Genomic DNA, 12,559 nt, shown 5'->3' with positions numbered 1-12,559 from the left:
TCTTGGTCCTAATGAAGTTCATACAGTCTAAGGGAGCCTGGGTGATTCAGTCGGTTGAGCATTTGACTTGATTTTGGCTCAGGTCATGATCTCACAGTCACGAGATCAAGCCCCATGTTGGGCTCCGCACTGAGTATGGAGCCTGCTTAAGATTTTCTCTCTCTCCTTCTGTCCCCCCACTTGCATGTGTGCTCGCTCTCGGAGAGGAAAGAAAGAGGAAGGAAGGAAGAAAGAGAAAGGAAGGAAGGAAGAGAAAGGAAGAAAGAAAGGAAAGGAAAAAGAAAGAAAAAGAAGAAAGAAAAAGTGCGAGGAGGGAAGGAAGGAAGAAAAAAGAAAAAAAGAACTTGGTCTAGTTGAGAATATAGAACAGATGTGCATATGCTTGAAATAAAAGGTACTAAAAGCAATTTAAGTGTGGATTGATAACCACAAAGAACGCGTGCTTTAGGGGAAAGACATTGTATTCTGGCCCATCTTCCATCACAGCCAAGCTCCTTCAGAGGAATACCTTTGCCCTAAGCCTGTGCTTCCTCGGCTCCCATCCCATCCTTGATTTTGCTTAATCCTGGCTTGTGCCATTACCATTCCAATGCAACTACTCACCAAAGTCACCAGTTATTTTGTAGTTGCTAATTAGATGGACCAATTTAGTTTTTATATACCTTCTGTAGTATTCGAGGCTGTTAACCACTCTTGGCACACTCCTTAAAATGTTTTCACTGGGCTAGGTCTTCGCTGTCTTCTCACTGTGGACATTACATTCATCATGGCTCATTTTCACCCATTTCCATGACTTACCATCACCTATGGCTGGTGACCCCACGTTCATCTCCAGCCCACATCTGCTGGACATCTCTACCTAAGGATTCATAAACCTCAAACTGAACATGTAAACTCAGTCATCACTTTTCCTCCTTTAAAATATGTTCCAGGTCTGGGGAAAGACGTTACCACCTACTGATCACCTAAGCCAGAAATTAGTGTCATCTTGGATTCCTGCCTCTCTCTCACCCTCATACAAGTTTGTCAGTTCTAACTCCTGGATATCTTTAAGATGCTTCTCTTCGTTTTCTGTGCCCACATCACTCACCTGTTCAGATCCTCATCTGCCATCTCTCAGACTGTGGCAGATGTCTCCTTAGCTGGTATCCTACCCCACATAAGTCCTCTTTGTTCCTGGTGACAGACCCATATGTTTCTCAGACAACCACTCCACCCCCAGTCTCTGTTCATGTGGTTTGGATGAATCGACTCCACCGCTAGGCCCAGACCTGGATACTCAGCATCGCTTCCTCCACCTCAAGCCCCCAGCCCCAGAAACTGAGGAATTTGCACATGATCCAGTTAGAATAAAAGCTAATCTGGGGCGGGGTTTCTGTATTACCTGACAACAGGGTGCTCTCTTTCCCCTGGTGTTGCTAGGAGGATGTGATGGAAGCCCGGACTTGCTGACAGCCACCGTGCCACATGGAGCAAATTTGCCTGAGAATGGGACCCACATAAAGGAAAGCAGAGCTGAGGGGTAGAAAAGCAGGAGCCCCTGTAACTTTGGACTGGAACTCCTGGACTCATCTGTGTGTGGAAGCAGGATATCCTTGGATTTCCCAGTTATGTAAGAGCCTAAGCCAGTTTGAGTTGAAATTTCTTGCAACCAAAAGATTCCTAGCTCATACCGCGATAAGACGACGGAAGTGTAGAAAGACAAGTTGACAGTGAATCCAGGATTTTGTGCCCGGGGTACTGAACACAGGTGGTCCCCCTCTCAGAAACCAGGAAGTGCTGGGAAAAATTGATTTCCTAAGGGCTGTGAGTTTGGAGTTAGACCTGTTGAATTTAAGATGTTACAGGACATCAAGGCAACAGCTGAAGTTGTATTACAGGAGCTCAGAAAAGAGACTCAACAGATCATTGGATTTCAGAGAAAACGAGGTTTGCAGGAGAACCAGGTTGGAGATGAGAGGGCTGCAGGTGAGTCTTAGGGTACAGCTTTGCTTACTGAGGAGAGGAGAATGAGAAGTCAAGGCCAGGACACAAGACTAGCAGAACGATCTCTGCCTTGGTGGTGCTCTCAGTCCTTCGGCAATTCCTGAGAACCACAATGAGCCGGCCTCTGTCCTGATTGCTGGGGCTGGTGACCTGGTTCTTACCCTCAAGGCTCAGTCTGCAGGGACTGAGCAGGAACAGATCTATAGACTATTATAAAACAGCGTGGCCACAGAAATGGGAGCAAGTTTCTCAATTAACCTCGTTCGGTGGTGCAGAGAAACGGAAATCTGAGAGTTGTTGGACTTAGTGACCAGCAAATCACTAACCAGTTTCAATAGGATATTTGGGCAAGTGACTATTTTGATAGCAAAACAACAGCTACCATTTCATAACATTTGCTGTGTCCCAGGCACTGGTGACAGACTTTTACATGTAGTTACTCCCTTTCACCTGAGAACAACTCTATGAAATAGATACTATTATTCCCATTTTTCATACTATTCTCATTTTATTCCCATTTGCCCTAAGAAAGTAAATATTCTCCTACCAAACTTGGAAGAGCGTGTGCTGCAAAGATCCTCAAAGTAACGCTTATGTGATTCTCACATGACTTATGCCCTTAACAAAGATTTCATGTCAGTACAAACCCACTGAAAATCCCCAGGAAGCTTAACTTGCTCAATGTAGGTTCAACTAAAGAATACTTTTTGGTGACTCATGGGTGCCTCAGTCAGTTAAGCACCCAACTCTTGATTTCCACTCAGGTCATGATCTCATGGTTTGTGAGATCAAACCCCACATCAGGCTCTGTGCTGACAGCATGGGGCCTGCCTGGAATTCTCTCTCTCCCTCTCTCTCTTTCTGTCTCCCTCCCCTGATCACATTCTGTCTCTCAAAATAAATAAACATAAAGAATGTTCTTTGACTACTTTATGCCTCTATTTCTTTAATTGAGGTATAATTGACATACAAAACCTATTAGTACAAATCAAAACTACAATGAGATACCACCTCACACCTGTCAGAATGGCTAAAATTAACAACTCAGACAACGACAGATGTTGGTGAAGATGTGGAGAAAGAGGAACCCTCTTGCGCTGTTGGTGGGAATGCAAACTGGCATAGCCACTCTGGAAAACAGTATGGAGGTTCCTCAAAAAATTAAAAATAGAACTACCCTACGACCCAGCAATAGCACTACTAGGAATTTATCCAAAGGATACAGGTGTGCTATTTTGAAGGGGCACATGCACCCCAATGTTTATAGCAGCATTATTGACAGTAGTCTAAGTATGGAAAGAGCCCAAATGCCCATTGACAGATGAATGGATAAAGAAGACGTGGCATATATACGGCATATATATGTGTGTGTGTGTGTGTGTGTGTGTGTGTGTGTGTGTGTGTGTATGTGTATGTGTATATATGTATATATGTATGTGTGTGTGTGTATACATATATACACACAATGGAGTATCACTAGGCAATCCAAAAGAATGAAATCTGGCCATTTGCAACAACATGGGTGGAACTAGAGTGTATTATGCTGAACAAAATTAGGGAAAGACAAAAATATCATGACTTCTCTCATATGTGGAACTTAAGATACTAAACAGATGAACATAAGGGCAGGGAAGCAAAAACAATATAGAAACAGGGAGGGGGACAAAACATAAGAGACAAATATAGAGAGAAAACAGGGTTGCTGGAGGGGTTGGGGGTGGGGGGATGGGCTAAATGGGCAAGGGGCATTAAGGACATGTGTTCAGATGAGCACTGGGTGTTATATGTAGAGAATGAATCACTGGATTCTACTCCTGAAATCATTATTGCACTATATGCTAACTAACTTGGATGTAAATTTAAAGAAGGAAGGAAGGAAGGAAGGAAGGAAGGAAGGAAGGAAAAGAAAGAACGAACCTGTTAGTATCAGGTGTACATCAATGATTCAATATTTTTATACGTTACAAAATGATCCTGATAAGTCTAGTTGGCATCTGTCACCTTACAAAATTATTATAATGTATTTTTACCATACAGTATGTTTCAGGTATACAACATAGTGGCTGGTTTGACAATCATATACATCATGCAGTGCTCACCACGGTAAGTGTAGTCACCATCTGTCACCATAAAAGTTCTTACGGTATTATTGACTATATTCCCCGTGCTGTACTTACTCCCATGACTTATTTATTTTATAACTGGAAGTTTGTACTTCTCTTTGTTTTGTCTTCCCCAGAAGAATGTGAACACCATGTAAGCAGGATGGTGCCCGCCTGGTTCACTGTGTCTGCGCTGTGTGAGTACTGTCCTGGGTCCTGGGGACCCAGCGGAGGACAAGGACAAAGGCAGACGAGGTCCCTTCTCTCAAAGAGGAAACAAGTTTAAATGGTGTTCTTCATTTACACATGGGAACAAGATAAACATTTGCAAAGTCAACTATTGCAGGAACTAAATAAGGTAGAGTTACATAATACTGACTGTGACAGCCCATAATCCAGCTGCCTGTGACACATGAGGAAACAAAGCTCAGAGACCTCAACTAATTTGTCCAGCTTCGCACAGCAAGTTGCTGAGGGGCTGGGGCCAGAGTGAAGGGCTCTCGTTTTTGGTTGAGAGCTTTTCCTACACTTCACATTGTCTTACATTTGACAGCAACAGAATGCCTAATCCTGCCTGTAGGAAGCTTCCAGTAAATATTCTGTGAAGTGTGATAAAGTGAAACGAACCCCACCAAACAATTCACAACTCATTGAAGATAAAACCGCACACGCTCTGGCCTTTCAGGAAAGAGAGAGCAAAATCATCTCGGGTGTGGGATGTGTGGAAGAACACGTATTTTCCTGTCTTAACTGAAAGAAACTAACCACTGACAGCCTAGGGGACTGGGAGGGAGGACACTGAAGCAGCCAGGACCATCTGGATAATTCCACGGGACAGCTTCGCATGCCAGGGCTGTCCCGGTGCTGTGTTGCTGAGTTCATAACACTGGAGAAACCTCTATTTGGGGCACAGTGGGAAGTAACACCCGCCTCCTCGAGGTCCAAGTGGCAACATTTTTTTTTTCATTATCTTTACTTCACTAAGTTCTACAACCAGTTGGACTGGAAATTCCACTAAGATACTCAGGACTCAGACTCTGAACGGTCTAGCCCCCCACTGCCAGCAGAGGATCCTCCCTCACAGTCTTAACAACTAACATTCACTGAGCATTTCCCATAAGCTGGAGACTGTTTTCAGATGGAAGTAATTAAGGTAGCAAGAGGGCTAAAGCCCCTCCAAGCTGCCTGATGATAAGAAACCTGAAAAATGGCTGATCTGAAAAACTCGCTAGGAATTCCTTGAGGTATTAGTGATGGTTTTTAAATTTTCAGAGGTTGGGGACCTTCTCAGAATCTGATGAAAGCCAGGCTCGACTCTCTCCCCAGAAAAACGTACACTCACACAAACGTTTGCATGTCATTTGTGGGTTTTAATCCTTGTTAGGTTTGTGTGTGTGTGTGTGTGTGTGTGTGTGTGTGTGCACGTGCACGCTCACACGCACATGTGTGTGTGTGTGAGAGAGAGAGAGAGAGATGAGAGTCATCTTGTACCAGAAAATAATCAAATGCTCAATTAATGACAGGACATGTCAAAAGGAACCAGTTTGAAGGGGCTCCTCCTCTCCCAGTCAAATTAGAAACAAGTTCAATAACTAGAAACAATATTTGTCAAAAATAATAAGATTAATATGTTACAACCCTCTGGAATGAGTCCAAACTGATAAAAATAAATGAGTAAATTAATAACAGAGTAGGGGAAGCCCTTCTTTAGAGAAAGCCCTTCTTTATAGAAGAATGCCAGCTAATAAGTACGGAAGGACTAATGGAAATGGAGAATCATCATTTGACAGCCACTGTGGGGATGACTGGGGCAAATGGGAGTTATCAGTGAACACCAAGGCTAATTAATTGATGGGGGTCTGGTGAAGAACAAGATATTGGCATAATATTGGGCTACCTCTCTCTACCCAAATACTATTCAACTACAAAGAAGAAGGTGAATTTGAGGTAGAGAAACCAGAGCAGACACCAACATAAATAGGTGGTCATGGTTAACATGGCCAACGATAGGACTAGTCATATCTCCTGGCATGAGGCACTGGGAAGGGCACAGCAACGTCTCTGAGATGTTCTCTGCAGCGCATGGCCCGAGTCTGGTCGTGAGCAAACATTAGATGGACCCAGGCTGAGGGTCCTCCTACAGAATGAAGGTATGTACCCTCAAAACTGTCAAGGAAATGAAAGACAGGGAGAGGCTGTTCTTCAGACTGAAGAAGACTGAACAACATGACAATGTGTATTCCTGGATAGGATCCTGGACCAAAAAGGAAAAACTGACATCCTTGAGGCAGTGGTGAAATTTGAGCAGAATCTGTAAATTGGTCAGTAGTGACATATAAATGTTGACTTCTTGATCTGGTGTTTATGCATGTTAGTATCCTTGTGTGGGGTTGTGATTTATAATAAGAAATACATATTTGGTCTCCATCCTGGTTTCTGGCACAGAGCTCCTAAAACCTTTGGAATTTCCTAAGACAATTGTGATAAAGGGGTCTGTTATTCACAACAAGCCCCTTTCAATCACACCTAGGTTTATGAGGGGACTTTGGAAAGCCCCAAAGGACAGGGGTGGTTGCCAGAGGAACCATCCAGATGATCAGAGGGTTGTAACTTTCAGCCCCACCTCTGATGTCAGGGAGGGGAGAACGGCTAGAGATTGACTTCAATCACCAATGACTGATGATTTAATTAATCATGTCTATGTTATGAAGCCTCCATAAAAACCCAAAAGGACAGAGTTCAGAGAGCTTCCAGGTTGGTGAACCAGAATGCAGCCACATGTCAGGAGGGCAGACCATCCCAAACTCCAAAGCAACAGAAGCTTCTCTGTTTAGGACCCTTCCAGACCTCTCTATGAATGTTTTCATGTGGCCGTTCATTCATATCCTTTAATATTCTTTGTAATAAATCAGTGATCTAGCCAGTAAACTGGTTTCCCAAGTTCCGTGAGCCACTCTAGCAAATTGATTGATGAGAAGAGGAGGGTCCCCCTCTGAAGAGAGGAGTCAGAGGAACCTCTGATATACAGCCAGTGAGTCAGAATCACAGGCAATAACCTGGACTCACAGTTGATATCTGAATTGGGGGCAGTCTTGTGGGACTGAGGCTATCTCCAAGTAGTTAGTATCAGAATTGAGTTAAATTGTAGGACACACGCTACTGTCCATTGAGAATTGGAGAATTGCTTGGTGGTGTTGGAAAAAACACACGTGAGATCTCATTTGGGAAAAATATGTACTGGAGTGAAGGGTGCTGGGACATCATGTTTGAAGATTCCAAAAATGACTAAAGATTATTAGCACGTAATCAGAGTGGGCAAAAGAACAAATGCAGTAAAATATGAACAATTGGGGGATGTGAGTGAATGGAGGTATGGGAGTTCTCTGTACTGTTCTGGCAGTATTAACGTAAGTCTGAAATAATTTAAAAATAGACTGTAATGACATATAAAAGTATTGGTGGTAGAGATGTCTGGAGGGCTCAGTTGGTTGAGTGTCTGACTCTTGATTTCAGCTCAGGTCATGATCTCATGGTTGGTGAGATAGAGCCCCGCATCAGGCTCTGTGCTGTCAGCTCAGAGCTTGCTTGGGATTTTCTCGCTCCCTCTCTCTCTGCCCCGACCCCACTCGTGCACACTCTCTCCCCCTGCCTCCAAAAAATAATAAATAATAAACATTTTTTTAAAAAGGTATGTGTGGTAGGTCAATTACCAACATGGCCATGAAAATTTCTCCTACCCTGGACACCTCTATGCAGTCTCTCCAATCTGCACTGGCTTTCTGACCAGCTTCGGCCAAAAGAATGCAGACACTGTGTGACTCCTGAGCCTTGGCCTCCAATGCCTGACAGCCTCCATTCTCCTGTTGCTGCTCTGAGATGATCATAGAAAGAAGCCCAGACTTCCTCGAGGATGAAGGACCACACGGAGAGAGGCCGTGCGGGGCCATCGGCAAGTCAGGCTGCATTCTGACAGCAACCGTGAGCCTCAGGGAGACCAGCAGATGAACCTCCCAGTCAATCCCACAGCCTCAATGGTGAGAGATAACAAGTTGCTGCCATGGTTAAGTCTAAGAATGGCTCGTTATACAACGTTAGAAAACCTAGTATGTCACCATTTCCATCATTCTACTTCAGAATCTCATCAACCGACTTTATGTTGAAAAGAATTTTCCTCAGAGTGGATAGAGTAGCTGTACTTCTCTGCGAAGCTATCCCTATCTTCCAGAGAACGGACTTGCATATGGCTAGTGATGACAGCACTTTCTAGTTTATAGGAACCTTTCACTTATGTAGACTCATTTCCCCTTTACCACATCCCTATGAGATGGAATAGGTTCTCATCCTTAATTTTACAGATGAGGAAAGAAGTCCAGAGAGGTAACGTCTCTTGCCCAAGGAAACACAGTCAGTAAGCACTGAAGTTAGGACTGGAATCCATGTTCTTTCTACTCTGTCAAGGTGAAGTCATGGGCCTTCTGTAGAGAACACTTTGCTCTCCCTTCAGAGCTCAAACGAAAATATAGGGAAATGTTCTACAGCCCCGCATCAAGCTTGGTGGCTGTGAATGTGAATGGCGGCTGATTGGGATCCCCTGGTCAGGCAGGATCCCAAATACACTTTATTCTACTTGTCCCTCATTATTATTCTTTTTTTTACATAGATATTCAGCTGTATGGTAACCATGGGTCTTAAACAAGAAGAGTTTACTTAATGTCAGTCTTCAGATTTGCTGTTATGATTCAAAGTTATCCAGTCGTTTACATCTGCACGGCCCTGCTTCAGGACTGTGAAGATGTGTTTCCTGAACATAAGGATGGAAAGTAATTGAATTACAAAAATCTTTGCTCTATTTTTCTTCTTAGTCATTATCACCACCTGAAACATATATTCACATTTGTTTATTGACTCTCTTCCTCCATGTAGATAATTGATGTTTGCTAATTGATGAATGGATGGATGAAGATGGTTTGCTACCACTTTTCTTTTTTTTTTAATATGAAATTTATTGTCAAATTGGTTTCCATACAATACCCAGTGCTCATCCCAACAGGTGCCCTCCTCAATACCCCTCACCCATCCTCCCCTCCCTCCCACCCCCCATCAACCCTCAGTTTGTTCTCAGTTTTTAAGAGTCTCTTATGCTTTGGCTCCCTCCCTCTCTAACCTCTTTTTTTTTTTTCTTCCCCTCCCCCATGGACTTCTGTTAAGTTTCTCAGGATCCACATAAGAGTGAAAACATATGGTATCTTTCTCTGTATGACTTATTTTACTTTGCTACCACTTTTCTGTGTACGTTATTTAACCTCTGAGATTCAGTTCCTTGCCTTTTTAAAAAAAATACTTATTTATTTTTGAGGGAGACAGAGCAAAAGTGGGGGAAGGGCAGAGAGAGAGAGGGAGACAGAGCAAAAGTGGGGGAAGGGCAGAGAGAGAGAGGGAGACACAGAATCCAAAGCAGGCTCCAGGCTCCCAGCTATCAGCACAGAGCCTGACGTGGGGCTCGAACTCACAAACTGCAAGCTCATGACCTGAGCAGAAGTCGGATGTTTAACCGACTGAGCCACCCAGGCACCCCATATCACTTCCATTTTAAAGATGAGGAACTGGGGCCCCTGGGTGGCTCAGTCGGGTAAGCATCAAACTTCGGCTCAGGTCAGGATCTCATGGTTTGTGAGTTCAAGCCCCGTGTTGGGCTCCAAGGTGACAGTGTGGAACCTGCTTGGGATTCTCTTTCTCCCTCTCTCTCTCTGCCCCTGCCCCCCCCCCACCAAAATAAGTAAATAAACTTTAAAAACATAAAATAAAATGGGAGTGATATACAATACATACCTCGTAGGATGATTGTGATCAGGTGAGAATACTACATATAAAGGGCTAGCCTGCCATCTAGGAAGGCCCCCAGGAAATGTTAGCTGGTGGAGAATTTCTGTCAATTAGAGGTCTTTTAGGAGAGAAGAGATACGCTTTGACCCTGCACGGTTTAATCCTTCATTTCACTAAAACCCCCGGAGCTGCATCAGGACATTTTCCAAGGCTCTTTCTAGTCCCATGACCCGGGAGATAGGATTCCTCCTTCAGAGAGGTTTTTCCCCCACTGTCAGGGAAATGAGAAATGTCTTCAGGAGTGGCCCCCCTCAAGGCTTGCTCTGGAGGCAAAAACCAGTTTGGAGAGTTTTTATCGTCTGGACGCACTTCCTTCTGCAGCAGCTGTGGTTTCACTTTGGCCATGGTTAATGACAATGAGTAACCCAACATGAAAAGGCTGTTGACAGGCTTTCACCAGAGGACACAGCTAAATAACTACGGAAGGATTAAAAACCCATCTCACCACCCAGGGAGCCTGCCAGTGAAGCTCATACACAACACAGCGATAATAATCACAGAGCTAGAAATGGTTCTACGGTTTCACGGGCCAATAAGGAAAACACAAAGCCCTTTTAGGCACCTCTGCTGTCTCCCAGCAGCCTGTGTGCCTGACGAGCAGATGGCGGGGTTGGCGGTGGCTGACAGAGAAGGGTCCAGAGAGCTCGCCTAGGGAAAGAGTCTGCCTTTCTAGCGATCGCTCTGCAGAGAAGGACTCCACCAGTCCACATCTCCTCAGAAGTCTCATTGCCACCCATTTTTGGAGATGACAATGATAACTTTGGAAGCTCTGAAGAAAACCTTTGTCTAGACAGAAACAGCTCAAAAGCTTTTGAAAGGCACCGTCTGAAACCTTGCTTGGCTTGGTTGTAGCTGGGTAACGCTGACTCATCCCATGAAATGCTGTCCTTGGCCTCGTGGGACTTTGCTCTCAAATTCCACTAAGAGCGGAATAACCCCTGGAGTCAAGACAATGAGAGGTAGGTTCAGGTCGCCAAGGTTGACTTTATATTCCCCACAGATCAAAAACTGTTGGCCAAAAGAGCAGACACTATCTCTACACATCTGGGTAACTGAAGGGCATCCCAATTCTACTCTCTAGACTCTGTTCTTTTTCCCTAGGCTATTTTTTCTTTTTTAATGTTTTTAAATGTTTTATTTTATTTTTAAGAGAGAGAGAGAGACAGAAAGCTTGAGTGGGGGAGGGGCAGAGAGCGAGGGAGACACAGAATCTGAAGCAGATTCTGGGCCCTGAGCTGTCAGCACAGAGCCTGACATGGGGCTTGAACTCACAAACTGCGAGATCATGACCTGAGCCCAAGTTGGACACTTAACCAACTGAGCCACCCAGGAGCACCATCGTTGACTTTTTTTTTTAATGTTTATTTATTTTGGAGAGAGAGAGAGAGAGCGTAAGCAGGGGAGGAGCAGAGAGAGGGAGACACAGAATCTGAAGCAGGCTCCAGGCTCTGAGCTATCAGCACAGAGCCCGACGCCAGGCTCTAATTCACAAACCATGAGATCATGACCCGAGCTGAAGTTGGATGCTTAACCAACGGAGCCACCCAGGCGTCCCACAAATATCATTTAAAGTGTTATGTCATCACAGAGGATTTTGTGCAACTTTTTAACCAAGTCGTTAAACACCATTATCTCAATGCTTTTAAAGCCAGGCAGTACCTAAGGATCAATACTAAACCCAGTGTCCTACTTCCACACAGCCTTCTTCTCATTTTATTTGCCATTGCCTACACCTATTCCATCTTTTGAGAGACGTAAACACCTACCTTAGTCTTAACTTGTCACCTTCCAACCCCCTGCCCTTCCAGTTCTTCAATCTTCTTCCAATTCCTAGGACCCTCCCCTTACTTGAGGTTCCTTGAAGCCTTGTCACCTATGAGCCTCTGAATCGACTAGAACTCTTTCACCTGTCAGACCGCAGGCTCAGAGCTGCCTTTGATACACCATCTTTTCCTCCCTTGGCTTTACATCATTCCAGCTGTATTTTTCATTCGCTGAGAAGCATCTTGAAAGGGTGGGCTTCAACCTCACCTCTGCTTTCTCTTCCCGCCCCTGTTATGCCCTTACAAAGGTTTCTAGCCATCTTCTAGTGGCCGAATCCAATCAGTGCCCCTCACACCTAAACTCCCTGACTCCTCTGATTTATAAGATGCTGTCAGCCACTTCTTCCTTCTTATAAAATGATGCCTGCTTGTAAAAAAAAAAAAAAAAAAAAATGACACCTGCTTGTAATTGCCGTGATCTCACACTAGCTTGGTTCTCCGTCCAACCTCTTAGTCCTCTTCAAAGCCGTTTCTTCTTCTGCCCCTCCTTCGGTGAGACCTGCCTCAGCTTTCTCCTAATGTTCCCCTCAGTCTCAGCCTGGGAGCTCGAAGCCACTCCTCTTACTGCCCAAAGGTGAACGACTCCCAAATCCACAGCTGTCTTGGTCTTCCCTCCCGACCTCGACACTGGCATTTCCAGCTGCTTGCGGACAGAAGTAGCCTGTCGGTGTTTGTAATCCAGCATCTCCAGCAGACAACTTTTACCTTTTAAATCTGCTCCTCTTGGGGCGCCTGGGTGGCTCAGTCGGTTAAGCATCCGACTTC

Source organism: Panthera onca, chromosome B4 (assembly GCF_046562875.1).
Source record: "Panthera onca isolate mPanOnc1 chromosome B4, mPanOnc1 haplotype 2, whole genome shotgun sequence".
Lineage (NCBI taxonomy): Eukaryota > Metazoa > Chordata > Mammalia > Carnivora > Felidae > Panthera > Panthera onca.
This window is presented reverse-complemented; position numbering follows the sequence as displayed.